Source organism: Lepus europaeus, chromosome 5 (genome assembly GCF_033115175.1).
Source record: "Lepus europaeus isolate LE1 chromosome 5, mLepTim1.pri, whole genome shotgun sequence".
NCBI classification, from domain to species: Eukaryota; Metazoa; Chordata; class Mammalia; order Lagomorpha; family Leporidae; genus Lepus; species Lepus europaeus.
In genome coordinates this window covers 78,091,145-78,103,469 of record NC_084831.1, presented here as the reverse complement: position 1 = coordinate 78,103,469, position 12,325 = coordinate 78,091,145, and the positions used below count along the sequence as shown (strand labels likewise).

The following is a 12,325-nucleotide window of genomic DNA, read 5'->3' as shown; positions in this document are numbered from 1 at the left end:
CTGTTATTTGACAGACCTGAAGATAGAGGTATGAATGTTTGCCTAAAGGGATTGTGTTTGGGGAGGTCACAGTGTAGGAAGGGAGAGAAGGAAAGAGCTGACGGGGGAAGGCTGTGAAGAGAATTTCAGCTGTGTTTTCAGGGGTCACCATGTGCAGCCGTAGATAGTTGCAGTCAGGGAGGGGTGGTAGAGTTGGCCCCAGGTGGGGTTGTGTGGGGATAAGATGGAGAACAGTGCTATGAACTTTGACCAGTAGGTGATAGAGAACCAGTAGGTGAGTTTCTAATTTGAGAGAATTACCGTATCTTTGGTTTTTACTTCAGAAGTTCAGCAGTGCCCTGAACATGGACAGCCCAAGTAATGGCTAAAAGGCAACAGGCCTAGGCAGCAGTTAGACTGGAAAAAGATTTTTTCAGAGCCCCCAGAAACTCTGGAAAAGCAGAAATGATTAACTCTCACAAACCTTTGTTGAGTAGCTTCCTGCTTTTCAGACTGGGAGGGTAGAGATACACAGATAAAGAAGATCCAGCTCCATCAAGCAGCCTTCAGTTCAGTGGGAGACTAGTAGTTACCGTGCCCAGTCTGAGCGGCCTCAGAAAGGTACAGATGTCAGCCTTTAGCAGCGTAGGATTCTGAGCTAAGACGGCAGGAATGGTGTTTCAGATGAACAAAAAACCGAATTCTTAAATAGAAATTAGAATGCAACCAGTGAGATAGTGCAATCTTAACTGAAGTATCTGTGGTTTTCATCTGTTAACTGGGGTCCACGTGTCTCCTTCCCCCGCCATTCTGCCAAGCAAAGCTGTCAGTTTTCACCAGCTGGGTACCTTTGTGCCTTAGTGGTCTGATTTGTAAGTGAGGGATAGCAACAATTCATGCTTCATAGGATTTTGATTAGATGATAGCGTTAGTATCCAGAATGGGGCCTGGAAGAGTGTTGGGCACTCATTCTATTCAATAACAAAACTGTTGGAATTGAATGAGAACTGGCTTAAGGGCAGGGTGATGGCTGAGGATCCTCACTCTGCTCTGTTGCCATTTGATCTCTGGGCCCTAAAGTATCCCTGTTGAATGTCTTCTGAAGGCATCGTTAATCCCAGTAGGTTGTATGCTGAATTCGGTACCTCCGAACACTAAAGCTTAGTTTTATTAAGCTTATTCTGTACTCTGTTGAAATGACATGACTCTCTGTCTAGTACCAAAGACAGGTTTTTACAAGAGAAGATCAGCGCCTATCTCTTGTGCACTTGTCACCATGTTCTGTCCATTCAACTTCCGAACTGTCCACTTTAGCCATCTTCGTTGATTGTCACTGGCTAAGTTAGTCTGCTTGCCCCTGACCATAAATTGACAACTTTGCTGTATCTATCTTGAATAATTTTTTTCATATTGTGAAAGCAGTACATACTTTTTGGGAAAAACATTGGGACACAAAGCAAAGAAGCACTTTAAAAAATTGGTATAGTTCCTGGCATACAGTGAGCACTGCAAAAATCCGTTTGTGCCAGGCTGCTGAAAATAGAACTGATTTTAGAAACATTAAGTTTGGAGCAGATTGGTAGAACATTGGTCTTAAAAGAATTGTAGAACTAAATGGGACCTTACAGCTATACACAGAGTCTTAATGTTTGGCCAATGGCTGCTTACAATCCAGAATGGGTCCCAGCCCTTGCATGTGCTTTTTGTCTTGAGTTTGTCAGTCTTTTTCCAGTTAATTATAATTTGGTTGTGCATTCGTATCTGAAAGATGGCAACTTCACTGTTATCCTTTGTATACTATATCCAAACAGTAGGGATGTCCCTCTAGATAGGATCTAGAATATAAAGGCAAGATAGCAATTAGAAATCATCAGTAAGTATGGCCAGTCATCTGCTATGTTGTTTTAAAAGAGAGGATGTACTCAGAGGATTTCTATCATTTGCTCTGGGTACTTGTTGAGTTTCAGGTGGAGGCCGGGGTCTGTGAGGCTGTAGAATTGTGAGTAGTTCATTTTTATTCTTAGTTTCCAGGTTCAGTAGCTGGGTGTTTATTTTTCCCTTCCAGTTTTATACCTGTAGGTAAGTTACCTAATAACCTGCCTCAGTTTCTTCCATTGGTAAACAGTGCTACACCTGCTCCTTCCTGGGGCCATTGTGAGGACCCCCAAGATGGAGTTGTGCATGTAGCAGTGGGTGGTACTGGGTTCATGTAACCAGCAGGGCGAGGCCTCTTAACTCTTGGTGCCTAGATCCTTGGCATGTCTGTGGATAGCCTCACAGAGCCCCTGAAACTGTTGCCAGAACTGTTTTTATGCTTTAATGGGGGGAGGGTCCTTGGCTTTGGGATCTGTGACCCAAAACAGTTTAACCCTCAAGTTAGCAAGAAGGCCTAGAATCCAGGACTTTTGTGCCTCCATAGCCAGACTGGGTAGAATTTAGAATTGTTTGAAATTTTTGAAGAATGGTATATATATTTTAATTTTTTTTCAGGCACTTTAGGTAAAATGAATTAGATTAGTTTGTAATCCTTGGTTCACGAACATATTCTCCCCCCAAAAAAATTTTTTTTATTTATATGAAAGAGTGTCAGGGCAAGGGTTAGGGAGAAGACACTGTTTCCATCCATTGGTTCACTCACCAAATGACCACAATGGCTGGGGCTCATCCAGGCTGTAGCTGGGAGCCAAGAACTCCATTCGGGTTTCCTATGTGGGTATCAGAGTGCCCAAGTACTTGGACCATCTTCTGCTGTTTTTTCAGGTGCATTAGCAGGGAAATGGATTGGAAGCAGAGCAGCTGGGATTTGAATCAGCCCTCTGATATGAGATGCCATTATTGCAGGTGGCGGCTTAACCTGCTGCCCCGCAACGTGGACCCCACGACATATTATCTTGATTGGCCCATTGATTGATTTAGTTCTAATAGTATAACGAACACCACATAACAAAGAGCTTGGACCTTGACAGTAACCTCTGTGTAACTATATGGGCCCCTCCATTCCCTTTTCCTGTTTTTGACTGTACCTGAGACAGCCATTTACTGAAACCTGTGTTCATCATTCACCTGGGTATCTTTTAACGTAGCTTTATTGCATCTGTAATTTTCCATACACATGCAGTTAAAAACTATAGTTGACCCTTGAACAGCAAGGGAGATAAGGGCACTGGCCCCACGCAGTTGAAAATCTGAGGGTGACATTTTAGTGGCAACGGGGCAGCTGTACACTTAACCATAGCAGCATGAGGTAGACTGGGAATGGTGCCTTGGACAGTCTGCTAATTTTTTAACTTTTTAGAATTTGTGTATATTTTATGGTAGTTGTAACAAAATAGACTGTTATCTACATGTATTTCATGTACACATACCTTTTTTTTTTTTTTAACGTTTCCAGGCTATACAGTTGGTCTAATTTTTCCATATTGTCACAAATCTCAAAGCCAACAAAACCAAGCCATTCTGTGTCAGTGGACCTGTGCAGTTCAGATCCGTGTTGTTCAAGGTCAGCTGTACATGTGTTGCATGCCCTGCCTTTTGAACCTTGCTTTACTGTGTGTCACTGTAGGTTTGTGGTTGCTGCAAATACTCCATCTTGTGACTGTACCACAGCTTGTCCATTCTCCTGTGCTGGGGGTTGGGTTGCTGCTAATGTACACACTACCTGGCATATGTCTGCAAGTGTATCCTTTGGGTTTTGTTTTGTTTTTTAAAGATTTATTTATTTTATTTGAAAGTCAGAGTTATACAGAGAGAGGAGAGGCAGAGAGAGAGAGGTCTTCCATCCGATGGTTCACTCCCCAATTGGCCGCTGGAGCTGCGCTGATCTGGAGCCAGGAGCTTCTTCCGGGTTTCCCACTCAGATGCAGAGACCCAAGGACTTGGGGCCATCTTCCACTGCTTTCCCAGGCCATACCAGAGAGCTGGATTGGAAGTGGAGCAGCCAGGTCTCGGACCGGCGCCCATATGGGATGCTGGCGCTTTAGGCCAGGGTGTTATCCTGCTGCACCATAGCGCCGGCCCCTCCTTTGGGTTTTACCCTGGAGCAGGCTTGCTGGGCTGGAGGGCATGTGGATAGGATATGTGAATGTTCAACTGCCTTTTTTACTGTTTGTTTTTTCCAAGATTCCCCTGCCCAGCCTCTGAAGCTTCACAAGCTGGCTTAGCCAGATACTTCCCAGAACTGTTAGTTTCAACCTCCTTTTGTACATGTAGACATTATTCTTGGAAACCATTTTGTACAGTCCTTAGGGAAGAGTTCCTTGTGTTGTGGTACTCTACAATCTGAACTGTATAGATAAATATTAACTTATAAATGAGACATTTTCTGTAGGCTGCAGCAGTGATTCTCAAACTGTATACGTTGGAATTACTTGGAAATTCTGTTGACGTACTGAGTGTTGGGTCCATCCCCAGAGTTTCAGGTCAGTCTGGAGGGAACTTGACAGTTGGCATCTTTAACAAGTCCCAGGTGATGCTGCTCTCAGGGCTACACACTGAGAATTATAGTGATTGAATTTGGGCTAGATTGTTGAAATGTTAGCAGACTCATGAATTATATTTGGTGTCTTTGTCATTTCCAGTGCCTGTAGTACATGTTGTTACCATTTCCTTAATTTTAGGAATGAAATGCCAATAAATAGTAATTTCAAAAATCTGATGTGGACTTCTCAGCTGACTTTTAATCATAAAAACTAAGGCTTAAAACTAGTATTTCTTTTTTCTTACTCCTCTTGTAAGAATGATTGTAGTTGTAGTTCTGTGTGTACTGTAAGAATTTGAAATTGGTGTACTGTCTCTAAATTTTCATGACCTGAATCTTGCTGCTTCCCTGAGCTGACACCAATCAAGATTACCTTGAAAGCCTTCTAAGTTAAAGCATGGCTAGAGTGTTCAGGCTTGTCTGAACTCTTGTTTTGATAGCGTGCCAGGCGCTGAGCGTTGAGCCTCGTTGGACATTCAGTCAGCACTCGTGGTTGGGTTCCTACTGTGGGTCTGTGACTTCATATCAAGGTGGAGGACAAGCCGTATGAGGACAGGCGTGCTGACTAGGGACTTGGTTTAGGGAGTGTTAGATCCGTACTATGATAGAGTTAATGCATAGCGTTTTGGAAGCACAAAGAGTAGATAAGCAGTTTGGAGCAAGCTTGGCAAGTTAGACTTTATTTCATTATTTTTTTCAGACTTGCTTTACATTGCTATAAAATTTAAAATTTTCCTTGCTTTTTATACAGCTCACATTCCAGTTATTTCACTGGCATCACTACTATCTGATTGTAATCTAGTCTACAGGTAAGGTGTTAGAGAAGAAAGTGCCTTGCCTCCTGTCCTACAGCAGAGATAGTAGGGGGTAGTGGTGAAATGTGCTGCACCACCAGGGTTTGAATCTTGGCTTTGTCATGGTCTGGCTATGTGATCTTGGACAAGAGGATACTCTGGGCTTCAGTTTCCACAACTGGAATTGGGGGAAAATAACTGTTTATTTGGTTTATTGTAAGATTGAATAATACATATAAAATGCGTAAAACTTTACAAATGGTATATTCTTAAATTTTGTTATTAAGATTAGATATCTTCTCATTTGCTAAACATTGGGATGTCAGACAGTATGGCTGCATTGTTTTAAAAACATGGAGAAGAAATAGTTTTGATATAAATAGCTCTGCCTCTTTCCATATTGGATCCCATGAGGAATATAAAAATCATAGGATAGAACTGAAACTTATTTAAGATCATCTAGTGTGACCTCCTGATTTTACAGATGTGGAAACTGAAACCCAAAGAAATTATGACTAATTGCAAATGATAGAAGTGCTGCCGAGAGCCATAGCCTCTGACACTTGTTTTGATGCTTTCAATACCTGTGCAGCTTCCTTGAAAAAATAAATAAATAAAACAACTGAGAGTTCAGTTGGAGAGCCAAGACCAAAACAGATGAACACATTAGCAACAAAAAAACCAGTGTGCACCGAAATATCAGGTGGTGTACACAGACTCCTAACTCCATCCTTACATAACTTCATGAGCTGCCCTTCTGAAGCAGAAATGCCCCTTTTACGGGCTTGATTCATTGAGGCTTGATAGAGTAAGAACATGGTTCTGTGAGGAGAAAATATATGTATATAAAAAAAAAACTTTGGTCAAAATCAAAATCAGACGCAGTTTAAGTGACTTATAGTAAGCCAAGAAGAATTTTTTTTTTTTTTTTGACAGGCAGAGTTAGAGAGAGACAGAAAGGTCTTCCTTCTGTTGGTTCACCCCCAAAATGGCCGCCACGGCTGGTGCTGTGCCGATCCGAAGCTAAGAGCCAGGTGATTCTCCTGGTCTCCCATGGGGTGCAGGGCTCAAGGACTTGGGCCATCCTCCTCTGCACTCCCGGGCCACAGCAGAGAGCTGGACTGGAAGAGGAGCAACCGGGACAGAATCCAGCGCCCTGACCGGGACTAGAACCTGGGGTGCCGGTGCTGCAGGTGGAGGATTAGCCTGTTGAGCCGCGGAACCGGCCAAGAAGAATTTTTTTTTTTTTTTTTTTTTTTTTTTTGACAGGCAGAGTGGATAGTGAGAGAGAGAAAGGTCTTCCTTTTTGCCGTTGGTTCACCCTCCAGTGGCCACTGTGGCCGGCGCTTCTCGCTGATCCGAAGCCAGGAGCCAGGTGCTTCTCCTGGTCTCCCACGCTGGTGCAGGGCCCAAGCACTTGGGCCATCCTCCACTGCCTTCCCGGGCCATAGCAGAGAGCTGGCCTGGAAGAGGGGCAACCGGGATAGAATCCGGCGCTCCAACTGGAACTAGAACCCGGTGTGCTGGCGCCACAAGGCGGAGGATTAGCCTGTTAAGCCGCGGCGCCGGCCCAAGAAGAATTTTTTTAAAAAAAAGATTTATTTATGGGGCCGGCACTGTGGTGAAGCGGGTTAATGCCCTGGCCTGATGTGCCAGCATCCCATATGGGCGCCAGTTTGAGACCCAGCTGCTCCACTTCCAGTCCAGCTCTCTGCTATGGCCTGGGAAAACAGTGGAGGATGGCCCAAGTGCTTGGCCCTTGCACCCACATGGGAGACCTGGAAGAAGCTCCTGGCTTCTGATCAGCGCAGCTCCGGCTGTTGGGGCCATCTGGGGAGTGAACCATCGGATGGAAGAACTCTCTCTCTGCCTCTCCTCCTCTCTCTGTGTAACTCTGACCTTCAAGTAAAATAAAATCTTTAAAAAAAAAAAAAAAAAGATTTATTTATCTAAGAGGTGGAATTAGAGGAGAGAGATCTTCCACCTGCTGGTTACTCCCCAAATGACAACTGCCCGAGCTGAGCTGATCCAAAGCCAGGTGCCAGGAGTTTCTTCCAGGTCTCCCACACAGATGCAGGGGCCCAAGCACTTGGGGCATCTTCCACTGCTTTCCCAGGCTGTAAGCAGAGAGCTGGATCGGAAGAGGAGCAGCTTGGACCTGAACCAGCTTTCTTATGGGATGCCAGCTCCTCAGGTGGAGGCTGAGCCCACTATGCCACAGCACCAGCCCCGAGAAGAATCTTAATACATAAAAGTTAGTCGTCTCCTTTCCTTCTCCCGAGATTGGATTTTTGATGGAGCCGGGAGAAGGTGCGTCTTTGCTGGGTGTGCTGGTAGTCTGCAGTTTTGCTCTTCACAGCTGGGGGCTGGGGAGTCAAGGCCTGGCTTCTGTGTTACCGCGGTGGGCTCAGTTCCCGCAGGCACGCCTGCAGCCGTGTTCTGACAAGCCAGGCCTGCATGTGGGGACTGCATTCTCCTTGCCCCTAGGTGTGCATGGATGTGTGTGCTAGGTGCTGGGAGTGTGCTTGCTTCATGGGAAGAGTTTGCCGCTCGTCTCAGGTGAGATTTCCACTAAAGGGCGGGGGTGCTGCTGTCAGGGTTCGGAATGAGCGCTCTCACCCCCCACCCCCGACTTCTTTTACTCTGCTCGAATCTCCTACCTCAGAAAACAGCCAAACGATACATGCTGCTGAAACATTCAGGCCATATATGGGTGTGCTGCTGAAGCGAGTCCTGGGCTGCCTCTGTCCCTATCGTACCCACTCCTCCCTCTCCCAGGAATGCCGTTTGTAACAGTTTGTAACGTTTATAGACCTTTTTCCTAGAAGCTTGTGGATGGTTTTATTTAACAGAAAATGGGACTTACAGTGTTCTCATTAATCCGTGGCTTTTTTTCATTCTGTATGTGCAGTCCTACGTCACTTCTCAGTAATCCCAGGGTGGCACTTCTTTGGGCCGTAGTATATGCAGTGATTTTTAACTGGTAGTCTGTGATGGATATTAAGATGGTCTCTGGTTTGCTTGCCATTACCAGTAGTACAGCACTCAACAGTGTCCTGGTGCGCTGAGCTTGCTGCCTTGTATGACTCGGTATGTGATAACATGCCTGGAAGTATCATTGATGAGTAGAAAGATTTACACAATTCAAGTTTTCATAGATTGCTGCATAGCCCTTCTAAAATGACTACTTGTGGTAGAGTTCTGTTTCCCTGGCGTAATTATTTGAATAACTCTAGAACATTTGTATAATTTTTAACCAGTTTTTGCCCAACATGGCAGTTTGACCTTTAATATATTTTGTATTAATTGATTAGTCTGAAAAGAAATTCTTATTTATTTATTTGAAGGTCAGAGTCACAGAGAGGGAGAGAAGGATCTTGCACAGGGTCACTCCACAAATACCTGCAGTAGCCAGGGCTGGCCTAGACTGAAGCCAGGAGCTGGGAGGAAATGCCATCTGGGTCTCCCATGCAGGTGGCAGGAACCCAGGAACTTGAGCCATCATCTGTTGCTTCCCAGGAACATAGCAGCAGGCAGAGGTGAAACTCTGATGGGATGCTGACATCTCAAGTGGTGGCTTAACTGGCTGCACTACAGTGTCCACCCCAAATGCTTTATGTATTTTTTTTATTACCCGTGCCATTCTACCATTAGTTCTGGTGTTTAAGAGTGGGGCTGTTCATCCCCATTGCCTTGTGCTTATGACTGCAATTGAATTTTTTAAAACATGGATTTTTTTCTTATAGAAAATTTGGAACCCCCCAAAAATAAAAGGGACCTGTGAAATCTTCAGTTTGTATGTGAAAGTACATTAGGAACAAAGCCCTGTTTTTGCCTCTTCCCTTTCCTTCCAGTTTTTTCTGTCCTTATACACTCTTAGGTCCACCTCTTTTTTTAAAGATTGATTTATTTGAAAGGCAGAATTACAGAGCACTTATGTATAGGGATAAAAATCTGCTTGATAAAGACAAACATGGGGGCTGGCATTGTGGCACAGCAGATTAAGCTTCTGCCTGCATCCCATATGAGCACCATTTTGAGTCCCGGCTGAGCCTGGAAAGTGGAAGATGGCCCAAGTCCTTGGAACCCTGCCACTCACATGGGAGACTGTGTTGAACTTCCTGGCTTCTGGCTTCAGCCTAGCCCAGACCTGGCTCTTGCGGACATTTCGGGGAGTGAACCAGCAAGTGGAAGCTGCCCTCTGACTTTCCTTTCTCTTTTTTTCCTCTGTTGTTCTGCCTTTCAAATAAATAGTTAAGTTTTTTTTTTTTTTTTTTTTGGACAGGCAGAGTGGACAGTGAGAGAGACAGAGAGAAAGGTCTTCCTTTGCCGTTGGTTCACCCTCCAATGGCCGCCGTGGCCAGCACGCTGCGGCTGGCACACCGCGCTGATCCGAAGGCAGGAGCCAGGTGCTTCTCCTGGTCTCCCATGGGGTGCAGGGCCCAAGCACTTGGGCCATTCTCCACTGCACTCCCGGGCCATAGCAGAGGGCTGGCCTGGAAGAGGGGCAACCCGGACAGAATTCGGCGCCCCGACCGGGACTAGAACCCGGTATGCCAGCGCTGCAAGGCGGAGGATTAGCCTATTGAGCCGCAGCGCTGGCCAATAGTTAAGTTTTTGAAGAGACTAAGATCATATTAGATAACTGTTACCAAAATAAAATGTGGAAACCTTTGCAAGTTCGCAAAATAGCCAGTGCTTGCTGAGAACCTACCATGAGCCCAACACCTCCTTCCATGTGTATGTTTATTTAATAAAATTATAAAATATAATGAAATTTGTTTTGCTATACAACAGTCCTTTGAAGTAAAGACAGTGTTCCCTCCCCTTTTGCATGAGGCCAAGGGAAGACTTCTGCTCAGGATCACTTAGTTGATAAGTGGGGGAGCTGGTGTTTGAAAGCAGGTGTGTCCTCTTTGGATCCTGTGCTTTTAGCTGTTATGCCATAACGTTTCTCATTCTGCAACAGCAATCATTTCAAGGATATGTAAGGAGTGCAGAGTACAGTGTGTAGCTCTCCTCTCCCTGAGCTAAGAAGAGGGGAGCTTTCTATTGACAGCCTTGACTGGGAGCATCCTTGAGATTGTATTCCTCAATCCAAAGGGATACTTGGGAAATATTTTACCTTAAGTTGTGCCTTTGCACCGTTGTGTTGCAGCCTTTGCCCGGTTGGGGTGTATGGTTTTGCGTCCTGGCCATCAAGGGATGGTGATGGGAGATGCTGCTTCCTGAGTCTCTTCACTGAAATGGCCATGCTTGATGATGGAGAGAGATAGGCTCTGCCGTCCTGGGTGGAGTGGGAGTGGCTCTGCCATTTGCTGGCTTTAAGACCTGGGACAAATTACCTAATTTCGCTGCCTCAATTTCCTTATCTTGTAAAATGGGAATAACACACAGGGTTATTGTGGGGGATTGACTTCCTGATACACATAAAGCATTCAGAATAGTGCCTGGCATTCGTGTTTATGAAAACAGTACCCTATAACTTAATTATTCGGTGCTTAGCTTTTCACCTGTGAGCTCATTAAGTGCCCATTGAATGCCCTCTAAGAAGTAGCCATTACCACCCCATTTTACAAGTGAGGGGACCAGCATTGTGAGATGGTCCAGCAGTAAGTGACCTGGTTCCGAGCCCAGCCTCTGAGGCGTGCAGTGTCTGCACTGTCACCACTAACCCTAAATCCTCCTAAAACAGGTTCAAGTGTTCTTTGTCTGAAATGCCTGGGCCTACAAGTGTTTCACAGTTGGAAACGTCTCAGGTTTTGGAATAGTTACAAAAATATTTTGAGATTAGGTGAGCATCCTTGATCTGAAAATCCAAGATTCAAAATGCTACAAAATCCAAGATAGGTTTTCACATCAGGGATACCGAATGGTAGTTACAGGCTCAATATGAAAGCAAATTATTAGGGTAATACCATTTTTTTTTTTTTTAGTTTTGGCCATTCAGATTTAAACTTCAACTTATGAAGAAGACTTTATTTCTACAGAGAATAATTGTCCTGTTACTCTATGTAGATGAAATAATTTAGATTTAAAATTGATAAAAAGTGGGTTTTCTAAAAAGGTTGAATTGTTATTCTGTATTGATATGCATACCGGCGTTGTGCTTGAGGTAGCGGAGGTATGTGTACCATATTAACTGTAGTTTCCTTTGGGACAGAATGAAGTGTAGGTGATGTTAATGTTTTAAAGAATCATATTTAGTTTTTTAGAATATTATTTAAAATTATGCTGATAACTGAATCCTTCAGTTTTATGACTGAATTTGTAAGATAGGACTAATGTTTTTATTTTTTTAAAGATTTATCTGAAAGGCAGAGTGACAGACTGAGAGAGCAAGTACAAGCCTCTATGTGTTGGTTCATCCCTCAAATGGCTGCAGGGGCCATGGCTGGGCTGGACTGAAGCCAGGAGCCGGGAAGCCCATCCAGGTCTTCCACCTGGGTGGCAGGGACCCGACCTCATCTGCTGTCATCCACTGCTTTCCCCAAGCACAGGAGCAGGAAGCTGGATCGGAAGTGGATTAGCTGGGACTTAAACCGGTCCTCAGATGGGATGCACATATCACAAGCAGTGACTTAACCGGCTGCACCACAGCACTGGCGCCCCAAACACTGACATGTTTATTTTCGTAACAGTAATGCTAACTTTGATTTTAGTCAAGGCTTTTTATGAAAGATCCTGTGTGGTATTTGGAAGTCCAGATAGTATGTTACTATGTTCCTGTGGAATGGGAAACTGTTATTTTTTATTTTTATTTTTTGACAGGCAGAATTAGAGACGGAGAGAGAAAGGTCTTCCTTCCTTTTTGGTTCACCCCCAAAATGGCTGCCACAGCCGGTGCACAGCGCCGATCTGAAGCCAGGAGCCAGGTGCTTCCTCCTGGTCTCCCATGCAGGTGCAGGGCCCAAGGACTTGGGCTATCCTCCACTGCCTTCCCAGGCCATAGCAGAGAGCTGGACTGGAAGAGGGGCAACCGGGACAGAATCTGGCGCCCCGACCGGGACTAGAACCTGGGGTGCCGGCGCCGCAGGCAGAGGATTAGCCTAGTGAGCTATGGCGCCAGCCTATT

At 44.9% G+C, this 12,325-nt stretch overlaps 1 protein-coding gene across 3 annotated transcripts in view; it reads left to right on the top strand.

Annotated features, from left to right (window-relative positions):
* Window positions 1-12,325, top strand: part of SSX2IP (SSX family member 2 interacting protein) — a 52,358-nt gene that overhangs the window by 2,875 nt on the left and 37,158 nt on the right. For 2 of the 3 annotated variants that reach the window (XM_062191640.1, XM_062191637.1), the window contains exon 1: window positions 3,459-3,478. The exons of the other annotated variant lie outside the window; for it this stretch is intronic. The gene's annotated coding sequence lies outside the window, so the exon portion shown is untranslated. Of the gene's footprint in view, window positions 1-3,458; window positions 3,479-12,325 lie in introns of those variants that run through there. 3 annotated transcript variants of the gene reach the window in all.